The sequence below is a fragment of the Rattus norvegicus genome, chromosome 16 (genome assembly GCF_036323735.1).
Source record: "Rattus norvegicus strain BN/NHsdMcwi chromosome 16, GRCr8, whole genome shotgun sequence".
Classification (NCBI taxonomy): Eukaryota; Metazoa; Chordata; class Mammalia; order Rodentia; family Muridae; genus Rattus; species Rattus norvegicus.
The window spans coordinates 81,168,340-81,178,190 of record NC_086034.1 but is presented as its reverse complement, the minus strand read 5'-3'; the positions used below and the strand labels follow the sequence as shown (position 1 = coordinate 81,178,190).

The 9,851-nt window shown below is 43.9% G+C and overlaps 2 long non-coding RNA genes across 11 annotated transcripts in view; one reads left to right on the top strand and one right to left on the bottom strand.

Moving 5' to 3' along the window:
• Positions 1-955: 955 nt before the first annotated feature.
• LOC120097555 (uncharacterized) lies at positions 956-2,313 on the bottom strand. Its single transcript, XR_005495082.2, has 2 exons — positions 1,986-2,313; positions 956-1,105 (listed from the first exon to the last, which is right to left on the bottom strand). It is a non-coding gene; the product is annotated as an uncharacterized LOC120097555 (long non-coding RNA).
• A 365-nt stretch (positions 2,314-2,678) lies between these two features.
• The window catches only part of LOC102550919 (uncharacterized), a 90,425-nt gene continuing 83,252 nt past the window's right edge, over positions 2,679-9,851 (top strand). Inside the window, exons 1-3 of one of the 10 annotated variants that reach the window (XR_005495076.2) lie at positions 2,679-2,984; positions 3,334-3,399; positions 4,605-5,074. This is a non-coding gene — a long non-coding RNA (uncharacterized LOC102550919). Of the gene's footprint in view, positions 2,985-3,333; positions 3,400-4,604; positions 5,075-6,135; positions 8,320-9,851 lie in introns of those variants that run through there. The other 9 variants (XR_005495075.2, XR_005495073.2, XR_005495077.2 and 6 more) reach the window with 9 other exon arrangements.

Sequence of the window (9,851 nt, the reverse complement as noted above, 5' to 3'; positions counted from 1 at the left end):
CATTTTCCTTTGTTTCCAATGTTGACCACTACTATTTACCTGCAACCATGGTCAAAAGCTAAGTCTTTTTTGGAACAGTCCAGCCCCACCCACAGAGCCAGCCCTGCTTCCCTCCAAAGGAATTGGACTTGGCTCTGTGGTGGAGTCAGACTGTTGGTCCTGTTGCTGCCCCAGGGTGTTAGTGAGAACCCATTCTTCAGTTCAGCTCTGTTGTCCTCCATTGCTGACTCATTCTGTACGAGACAATGAGTCAGGAGAGTCTGGAGTGGTGAGATCACCCACCTGCTCCAAGTCTCTGACACAGCGATATGTGGTGTGTATTCATAATTAGAGTGGTTTATCTGAATATCTGTCTTTTCTCATATAAAATGGAGTATTTCCTTACACCGCTCTATGTTTCAGAGAACTAGGGCAGGCTCTTCATATTGTATTTACTTACAATTATCACACACGTGTGTGTGTGTGTGCGCGCGCGCGCGCGCGCGCTATGTGAGTATGAACACATGTGTGCCGTAGTGCACACACTGTAACACACATGCCTCTGTGTGCATGTAGGGATCAGATGACACTGTTATGATTTGGTTTTCTCTTTCCTCTGTGTGGAAGGGTTTGAACTCAGATCATCTGGTTTGTGCATCGAGCACTCTTACCTGCTGAGTGATCTCCTCATTTCACTTTCTTCATTTTGTTTGTTTTCTATTCTATAAACTTCTGATTTTATTGCTACAGATTTACTATTATTTTATTTCTTCTTTGTTCTCTGTTATTGATAGCTTAATACATTTGCAGTTTAATTTTTCATAATGAGTAATAGAACTTTTAAACTAGTAATAGTCACAGAATGTTAGCTTTTGTCCTAATGCTGTTGGGTCTTTGCTCCCAAAGAGTTCCTCCCAATTCTCATATTCTCTCTCTCTCTCTCTCTCTCTCTCTCTCTCTCTCTCTCTCTCTCTCGTGTGTGTATACATATATGTGATTTATTAAGACTGACTTACAGGCTGTGGTCCAGCTAATCCAACAATGACTGGCTGTGAATGGCAAGTCCAAGAATGTAGTATTTGCTCAGTCCACAAGGCTGGATGTCTCAGCTGGTCTTCAGTATATGCTAAAATTGTGAAGAATTTGGCTTCAATGACAGTGAAGGAATGGATGTGCTAGTAAGGTAAGGGCAAACAGGCAAAGAGCAAAAGCTCCTTCTTTCTCGTCCTTATATACTATAAGATATAAACCTACACATTATATAGACTTCCAGCAGAAGGTGAGGGCCATATTAAAGGTGTGCCTTCTCACCTCAAGATCCAGATTAAATTGTATGTCTTCTTACCTCAACCTCAAGATCTGGATTAAAGGCCTGTGTCCTTTTACTGCAAAGATCTGGATTAGAAGTGAATCTACCTATTTCAAATTAATTAAAAATCTCCCTCAGAGTTGTGCCTTCCATTTTTGGATTTTACTTAATTTCAGACATAGTCGAGTTGACAGCCAGGGATAGCCATCCCAGTCAGTTCGCTAACACATACGTGGTGTCAGCTCCATGGACTTTGGCTAAGAGCAGGGAACCCTCAGCTGGTCACCATCTTCTTCTCTGCACTCACACATACTCTAGTACTCACAGCTAGAGGGGCACATGCTAGTTTGTAGTGGCACTTAGAGGTAGGGTCCTCCTAAGGGTTAGAGCCGAACATCTAATTAGCTGTGACTTCCTTGCTAGGACAGGAGATTAAGAACTCCTGGAGCTGAAAAACAAATAAGTATTTAGTATCAGGGTGGTAGTGAGAGCTGTTGAACCTGGCTGTGCAGATTTTTCAAAATGTTATCAATATCAGGGCAGTGGTTTGGTAATGGCGAAGGCAAGAAAAGTCTGTAGCTCCCCTCATTGAAGACTAATAAGGCTGCCTTAACTTGGTCCCTCTGGAGTCATAAAGGGACTTTTAATTTTTCATCTAGCACTAGATACTGTGGCACTGTCATTAATAAATACCAACCTTATTATCTCGTCTGGCTTGAAGTCCTGAAATTCCCCTGGTGCTGAGGAAAATGTCCTTGTTTTGTCTGTCCTTGCTATCACTCCACTCTACCATAGAAGAACATGTAGGTGTCAGATCCCCAGCTCACACCTCTCTTCCCATCTCTGACATATTCAGGGATCTTATGAAGAAAGCCATGTCCATCCACCCCTGGGTTTTGATTGCTAGTCCTGGTTTACAATCCTAGCACTGTCTGGTGCCCAAGAAAGAACTGGACACAGAGGTCAGGACAGAGAGAAAGAGGAACCCAAGGAGCTCCCTGAGGATAGACAGTATCTGGATGAGAATGGTGGCTGCTTGGCTGTGTTCTTTTGGCAATAATTCGTGAGCTGCATGCTTCTCTCTCTTGCTCTCCATGCATGTTTACTTAGAAGACATGATTCATGTGCTGCGTTTACCGCAGAGTGAGCAGGACATACAAAGGTGCTTTGTCAGCCCAAGCCCATGGTCTACATCCAGCCCCCTCTTTCTATGGTTTGGTACAATGGACAATGAGTTGCAGCTACCACTGTAGCATTTTATAGAGAGCTTTCATTGACCTAATTATTTTTTTTATTTTGATAAACATGTTATTCATGTACATTCGTCAGCCTGGTAAGGACTTGAAAGTTTGACTAAGGAAGGCAAACTCGATTTTTGTTGTTAATTATATAATGACAGGAAATATTTAAGTACCAGATAGATGGTTTTCCTTTTTAGAGTCAGGTTAATGCCTCTTTAAGAAGGCCCCCTTCTTGGTGGGCCATGGATTTCTCAAGTCAGTATCTGCTGTGGGATCACGACTAGAACACCCTTCCCAAGCATCTTCTGTTGTCATGGACACCCTTCTTGAGCATTCTCTGTTGCCATGGACACCCTTCTCATGTATCCTGTTTCCTGAAAGGGAAGGGGGAAGAAGGACTCTAGTTGATTTTCAGTTGAAGCCCAGATGGATGAAGAACTTTGCATCCCTGTCAGGTACTTTGGCCATTGAAGGGCATCTGGACCTTCCTAGGAAACGGATTGTTCCATAGTTGGCTTCTATGCATCCTCTCCACTCATAAAATCTGAGGAGTATAATGCCCAAAGCATTAACTTTTTTCTTTTCCTTTTTTTCTTTTCTTTTTTTTTTTTTTTTTCCGGAGCTGGGGACCGAGCCCAGGGCCTTGCACTTGCTAGGCAAGTGCTCTGCCAGTGAGCTAAATCCCCAACCCCAAAGCATTAACTTTTAAGAAGCATCATGATAAACTCGCCTAGCGGTGGAGGATAATTCAGCTCATACATTAAGCATACAGCCAATTTAAATATTATTGCTATTTAATTCCAGTGAAATACATTCTCAGAGCATTGAATAGAGCTGCTGGAGTTTTGTTTGGCTCATCTGATCCTGAAGGTAGGCTGATCTATAGTCAAGGAAACCGTATCCTATGTCACCTGATGAGCACAGTACCTGTCTTGGAGTTGGGCTATACAGATATACAGCATGGAACCTGGTAACTGAGTCCTGAAGTAGGAGGGGATGTCCAACTGGAGAACAGTCCACAGAGTCAAATGATGACAGCAGTTAGCAGTGAGATCTTTGTCCTTGGTTTGCTCATATCTTAGGAAGACTTTGTACCTTTACTGAGTTGATATCAGTTGCGGGCATTAACCAGGGTCATACAAAAACTAAGTGACCAGAGGACACTTGTCCACGTTACTCGTCAAAAGCCCTTGGCTATTGGGGTTGTCACTACACTGCCCCTTATGCTGACATCAAACTTCTCCTGAGCCTGACCTGAAGTCAGTTTCTACCAAGTCCATATAGACAGTGCTTTATCTGAATGTACCTCAAAACAGTGAGGCGTGAGCAATTCTCTTGGAACGTATGTAGGAGGTCCCTGTGGGGAATGAGATTTAATTTCCTTCTCTTTTGAGAATCATCTTTGTTAAGTGGCATTGCAAACTCTCACCTGTAGTGTCCATTGTGTGTCACTCTTCCTTACAACCTGTGTGTGCTTGGAGATGGAGGGGCCCAGTGTGTTTGCTCAGTTTCAGGGACTTTGAGTTATTTATTTCCTGAGCTGAAAGCTTTTTTGCAGGATGTGATGTTTCACTTCCTCTTAGAATATTTTCCTGTTTACCCCCTTTCTAACATCCTATATATATTTTTTTGTTGTTTTCCCCCAACATCTTTATTCTCTTGGAGTTTCACATCATATACCTGAATTACATTCACTTTCCAGTCCTCCCCTGTCTGCTTCCCCCCTGGCAACCTCCAATAGTTTAAAAAATAGACACATAAAAAACAGTAGCAATTTGTGCTATTTGTATACTCAGTGGAGCAGGGTCAAACTCTCAGTGGCCTGTCCCTTAAACAGAACTGAGTCCCTCCTCCCACATCCCTGACAGGGGCCATCAATTGTGGAGAGCCACTCTTCAGCATCCCCATAACACTTAAGAGTTCTCTTAGCTTCCTGTGTGAACTGTTGCTTCTTCAATGTGAGGGGTTGGGTTAGGGAAGGGTTGTCACAGAAGCCTTTTAGGTCCTTCCCTCTCAACTGTGAATCTGCAGTCATTGATATCATGGCAAATGAAGCCTCCTTGTTCTTTCTACAGAAGCATGGAGCAAGGCCTCCACATGGTTTCTGGCAATAGCACAGTCTATGTACATGGCCCCCTGCTGTAGAAGGACCACAGACTCAGACAAGGCCCCCAGAAGCTGCCAAGACCATGGACATACATGGCCTCAGGTGGCAGTACAGGCCACTCACATCAAAGTGGTCCCTGGCTACAACATGGCCCTTGGAAACCAACATGGCATTAGTCTGAAGCACATACTATGGTGACATCATTGTGGACCTTGCTGTAGTAGGACCATGAGCCCAGATATGGTCTTCTGTGGCAGCAAGGACCCAGATATCGCTATAGCCTCAGGTGGCACCCCAAGCCACTCACATCAACATGTCCTGCAGTAGCAGCAGCACAGCCTATGGACATGGACCTGGCTTCAGGATGCAGCACAAACCACAGACATCTTCATGGCCCTCAGCAGTAACTTGTGCCACAGATGTCAGCATGGCACCCTGGTAAGGTAGCATGTTTTCTAGCTGGCTGTTTTATATCTGGCCCTCCCAGTGGGTACATCCTGTATCTCAACAAGCTTCCCTCCACCTTGGAAAACATTAATCTCCTACACAACACAGCATAAATCTTCTGATGGAAACCCCTTAGTGCCCTGGTAGACAAGGAGGGCCAGTGACATGTCCATAGAGCAGAGGACAAACATGGTATCCAAAGCTACCCCTGAGATTCCAAAACATATTCCATGCTGTTACCAAGAAGAGTAAATTCTATGTGCTCATAGACACACAGGCCTATTCAGGGGTCCTGAATGAAAGCTAGACAGCCCAAAGACAGGGCAAGTCATTGGTCAGGAGGGCATGAAGCAAGCATGTTGCATATGAAGCCAATGGCTTTGTATTAATTTAAATTTGTGAATTATTTACCATCTGTTCATCAGCCCACCCTCATGTTCCCTTTATTCCTCCAAGTACAGCAGTTTGGGAGCTGAATGACCCAGAGGAAGCTGAGCTTCAAATAGATTTACATCCAGAGCGGTTGACAGCTTAACATTTGATAGTCTATAGAAACTTTCCGATTTTTCTCCATTTGTTTGGCCTTAAGATATACATGATTATATACAGCCACCCAATTAGACAAGATGCATGAAGCAAAGAAGTGCAGGCAGACAGGAGCCGGATGTAGATCTTTCCTGAGAGACACAGTCAGAATACAGCAAATACAGAAGTGAATACCAGCAGCAAACCACTGAACTGAGAACAGGACCCCCGTTGAAGGAATCAGAGAAAGAACTGGAAAGCTTGAAGGGGCTCGAGACACCATATGAACAACAATGCCAAGCAACCAGAGCCACTACCTAAAGACTATACATGGACTGACCCTGGACTCTGACCTCATAGGTAGCAATGAATATCCTAGTAAGATCACCAGTGTAAGGGGAAGCCCTGGGTCCTGCTAAGACTGAACCCCCAGTGAACGTGATTGTTGGGGGGAGGGTGGCAATGGGGGGAGGGTTGGGAGGGGAACACCCATAAAGAAGGGGAGGGGGAGGGGATAAGGGGATGTTGGCCCGTAAACCGGGAAAGGGAATAACACTCGAAATGTAAATAAGAAATACTCAAGTTAATAAAAGAAAAAAGATATACATGATTAGGCTCATAAACTCAAGCTGATGGACTACAGAGAAATTGTGTCAAGCCTAACTTTTGTTTGTCTGGGAAGAAAGTTTGATGGTGAATAGCAAGAAAAAGAGAGAAGCTCGTGGGGCTACCCTCCCACTCCCAAGCTGTGATGGAGGGAAGGGTTAGGAACCCTGACAGGAAGGCTAAGTGAACAGCATTTCAGGAGAAAGAGCTGCCATAGCCAGGCCAATGGCTCATCTGCCTTGAGATGTGAAAGATGGTGGAGGAAGTTCTGGCCAAGCGAGGCTCACCACACAAAGGGACGTAACCTAGCAAAGACAGAACTCCAGGCCAGGAAGGTATGCTATGACTTCTATGGCCAATTGGCAGGCAGTGCCAGGGCTTGGGTACTGAGGGGTGATTGAGTCTTTTACTGTTATAGAAATGACAGTTGGATTTTCCATCTCAGTCTGAACAGAGGAACCAGGTAATCTTTACCCCTGGTTACTAGTTCGCACAACTTATTCCACTTAAAATGGTAATATGTGGTATATTTTCAAAAATTAAAGAATTTTAAATGTGGTTGCAGTGAAGAAGTGATAACTGTTTGAGGAAACAGATGTGTTCACCAAGACTTCAACTGATACAATGTTTCAGGCATGGAGATCCAAACTTCAACTGATACAATGTTTCGGGCATGGATATACAAACATCAACTGATACAAAGTTTCATGCGTGGACACCCAGACATCAACTGATACAATGTTTCAGGCATGGATACCCAACCTTCAACTGATACAATGTTTCAGGCATGAACACCAGACCTCAACTGATACAATGTTTCAGACAAGGAAGTACAAACTTCAACTGATACAATGTTTCAGACACAGATATATATAAGCTTCAACTGATACAATGTTTCAGGCATGGATATCCAAACTTCAACTGATACAAAGTTTCATGCGTGGACACCCAGACATCAACTGACACAATGTTTCATGCATGCCTGCATCAAAATATCAGAAGTCTCTGCTTTCATTTATCAGGTAGAATAAGTTTAAAATATGGACGTTGCAGTTGGATGTCATTGGATTTATGTTTTGCATGACATAAGTCTTTCCATACCCATTGTATATTCATGGATTTGTGTTTACCACACTGATACAATGTCAGGCATGGATGTACAAACACCAACTGATACAAAGTTTCATGCGTGGACACCCAGACATCATTCTGTATGTGCTGTACCTTTACACACAATGTAGTTTTTGTTATCTCACAGAAGGAGTCTCCTTAAGTTTGGACCCTTGTAGGAAATTTTATAGACCTGTCCTAGGTGTCCTTCTAGTGCCTTAGTGTGGTGGGTGTTATGGTCCCTGTAGGGGTTCCAGTAAAGATGTCCCTTCTAGGCTCCTGTATTTGAATACTTCGTCCCGGGTTGGGTGCTGTTAGAAGAGATTTAGGAGGTGTACCTTTGCTGGAAGAAGTATGTCACAGGGCGTGGACCTTCAGAACCAAAAATCTATTCTTTATGTTCCTTCCTGTGCCTCATGTTTAAAGTGGAGGCCGTGAATCCTCCACACTCCTCTCTCACTGCTGTGCCAGCTCGTTGCTGCCATGACTCCGCACCAGGATGGACTCTTTTCCCCCTGGTCCAAAATAAACCCTTTATTCAAGTAATTGCCTTGGTCCTGCTATTTTAACACAACAGAAAAATAACTAATACCGTCCCTTTGTGCAAGGAGCTATGCCCAGGCAGGCCAGCATGGTAGTCACTAAGCTTCTGTGCTCAGTCACAGCACCTGTGAATCAGTAGAGAAGGACAGGTGACTCCTATTGGTCAGAGTGGTGAGACATAGGCTCTGAAGTCCTCCTGTTCTAACAGTAAAGATCTGTGATTTCTGTCACCACTGTAAAGCTCTTGGTGGCTTCATTGACTTTGAAATCACTCCTGCAATTCCTATTTTCTAGATATTTTATATGTCTACTTAAAGACCTCATTTAATTAGAGAAAAATCAAAAGGCCAATCAATTATGGAAATGAACACATCTTACGGTACTACCAGGACAGAAAATTATGACCACCAAAGGCTGACTCAGTCCCATGTGGAACCAACATTTCTCCTCAAGTAAGGCTTCTTAAGATTTCCCTTTTTCTTAAAATAAAATCAATTGGAAAGCATCTATTTAAGTTGAGGTTAATGAGCAAACTGATCAATTACGGAAATGAAAACACTTCTAATGCGTTTTATGGATAAAAAGCAAAAGCAACATAAATAGCAATCTGCATATTTTCAGTCCTGAGGCTGCCTCACTTTGTAGTGAAGATGTAGTGAAGTCATATGCCTGTAATCCAAAAGGGCTCAGTCTTCCCGGCTAGCCCTTTCAAGTGTAGATTAAAGAAGTCAGAAGTTAAAAACTGTGCCTTTCTCATTAGGGCTTGTTTAAGGGATTAAAAGTCATACAGGGAGAATAAACACCCTGCAAATGACAGAACTTGCCAGTTCGTGCATCCCCGGCTCCTTTCTTGTCATTTGTATCAGACAACAGGCGAAGCCCTTCATCTAGACTTTCATGTGCTCTGCTTTGAAGATAAAGTGTATCACAAACGGACTCTTGGATTCCTGGAGACAGCTTGCCTCCTCCGTACAAGTGAGAGCTGGGACATTGTGGCTTTCCTCTAGCTGCCACTGGGGCCGCTGGGGTGAGCAAAGAGGACACTGGATTCAGTTAAGAGTTAATGCTATTTCCTATTGCATGTTTTCCCAACCCCATCTCTCTTGATTTCAGCTTGTGATGTCTAGAACTTAAACAAACCAGCACTGTGGACTCTTCCATTATCAGCAGCTGCTGTTCTTTTGTGTGGTGTCTGCATTTTGTTTACCCTTCTTGGGATACACTGTGTTTCCAGCCCAGGACAGTCTATAGTGTTAAGACTATAAGGTGCTAACTATAGGGATTAGCAGGTAAACTGAACTTATCAGGGCTGTGGCTTGATGTGACAAGGTTTGTTTCTGCAGCCTGTTGGTTGTGCTGGCAAAACCATCCTCTGGTGTTTCTGCTCTGGATAGCAGAAGGTGAGACCCCATTGTCTCTTTCTGATGGCTGTCTTCTTTTGGCGACATCAACGGTTTTCTGAGACTCTCTGGCTGCCATGCAAAGGGACAAAGAGACCCCACTCTATTTCCTACTCTGGATGGATTCTCTTAGGGGATTATTATGTGCAAGAGCAAAATATGGTTACCATGGATGCGGGTGGAGTTGTGACAGCTTTCAGTGGGGCTTCAGGATCCTGAAGGTGTGTGAACAGCTGTGGTGCTTTCTCACAGGGCATAGCCACAGCCCACGTGTACTATCCAGCTCTTGTAAGCTTTCTGTGGCTGGAGGGGTGCTGAGAACTTAAGGTGGTGTGGGTGTTGTTGTTTGAATGAGAAATGTCCTGCATAGTCTTATACATTTGAGTGCCTGATTCCCCAATTGGTGGCACTGTTTGGGAAGGCTATGACATATTTAAGAGGTGGAGGTTGCTGGAGGAAGTCCCTACGGGGGTAGGTACTTCCTGTTATCCCTCCCTGCTTCCTGTGTTCAGAGGAAATATGATCACTCTGCATCCTTAGGTTAGGCCGGCCTCATGCTCCTTCTGCTATGCCTTCCTGCCATG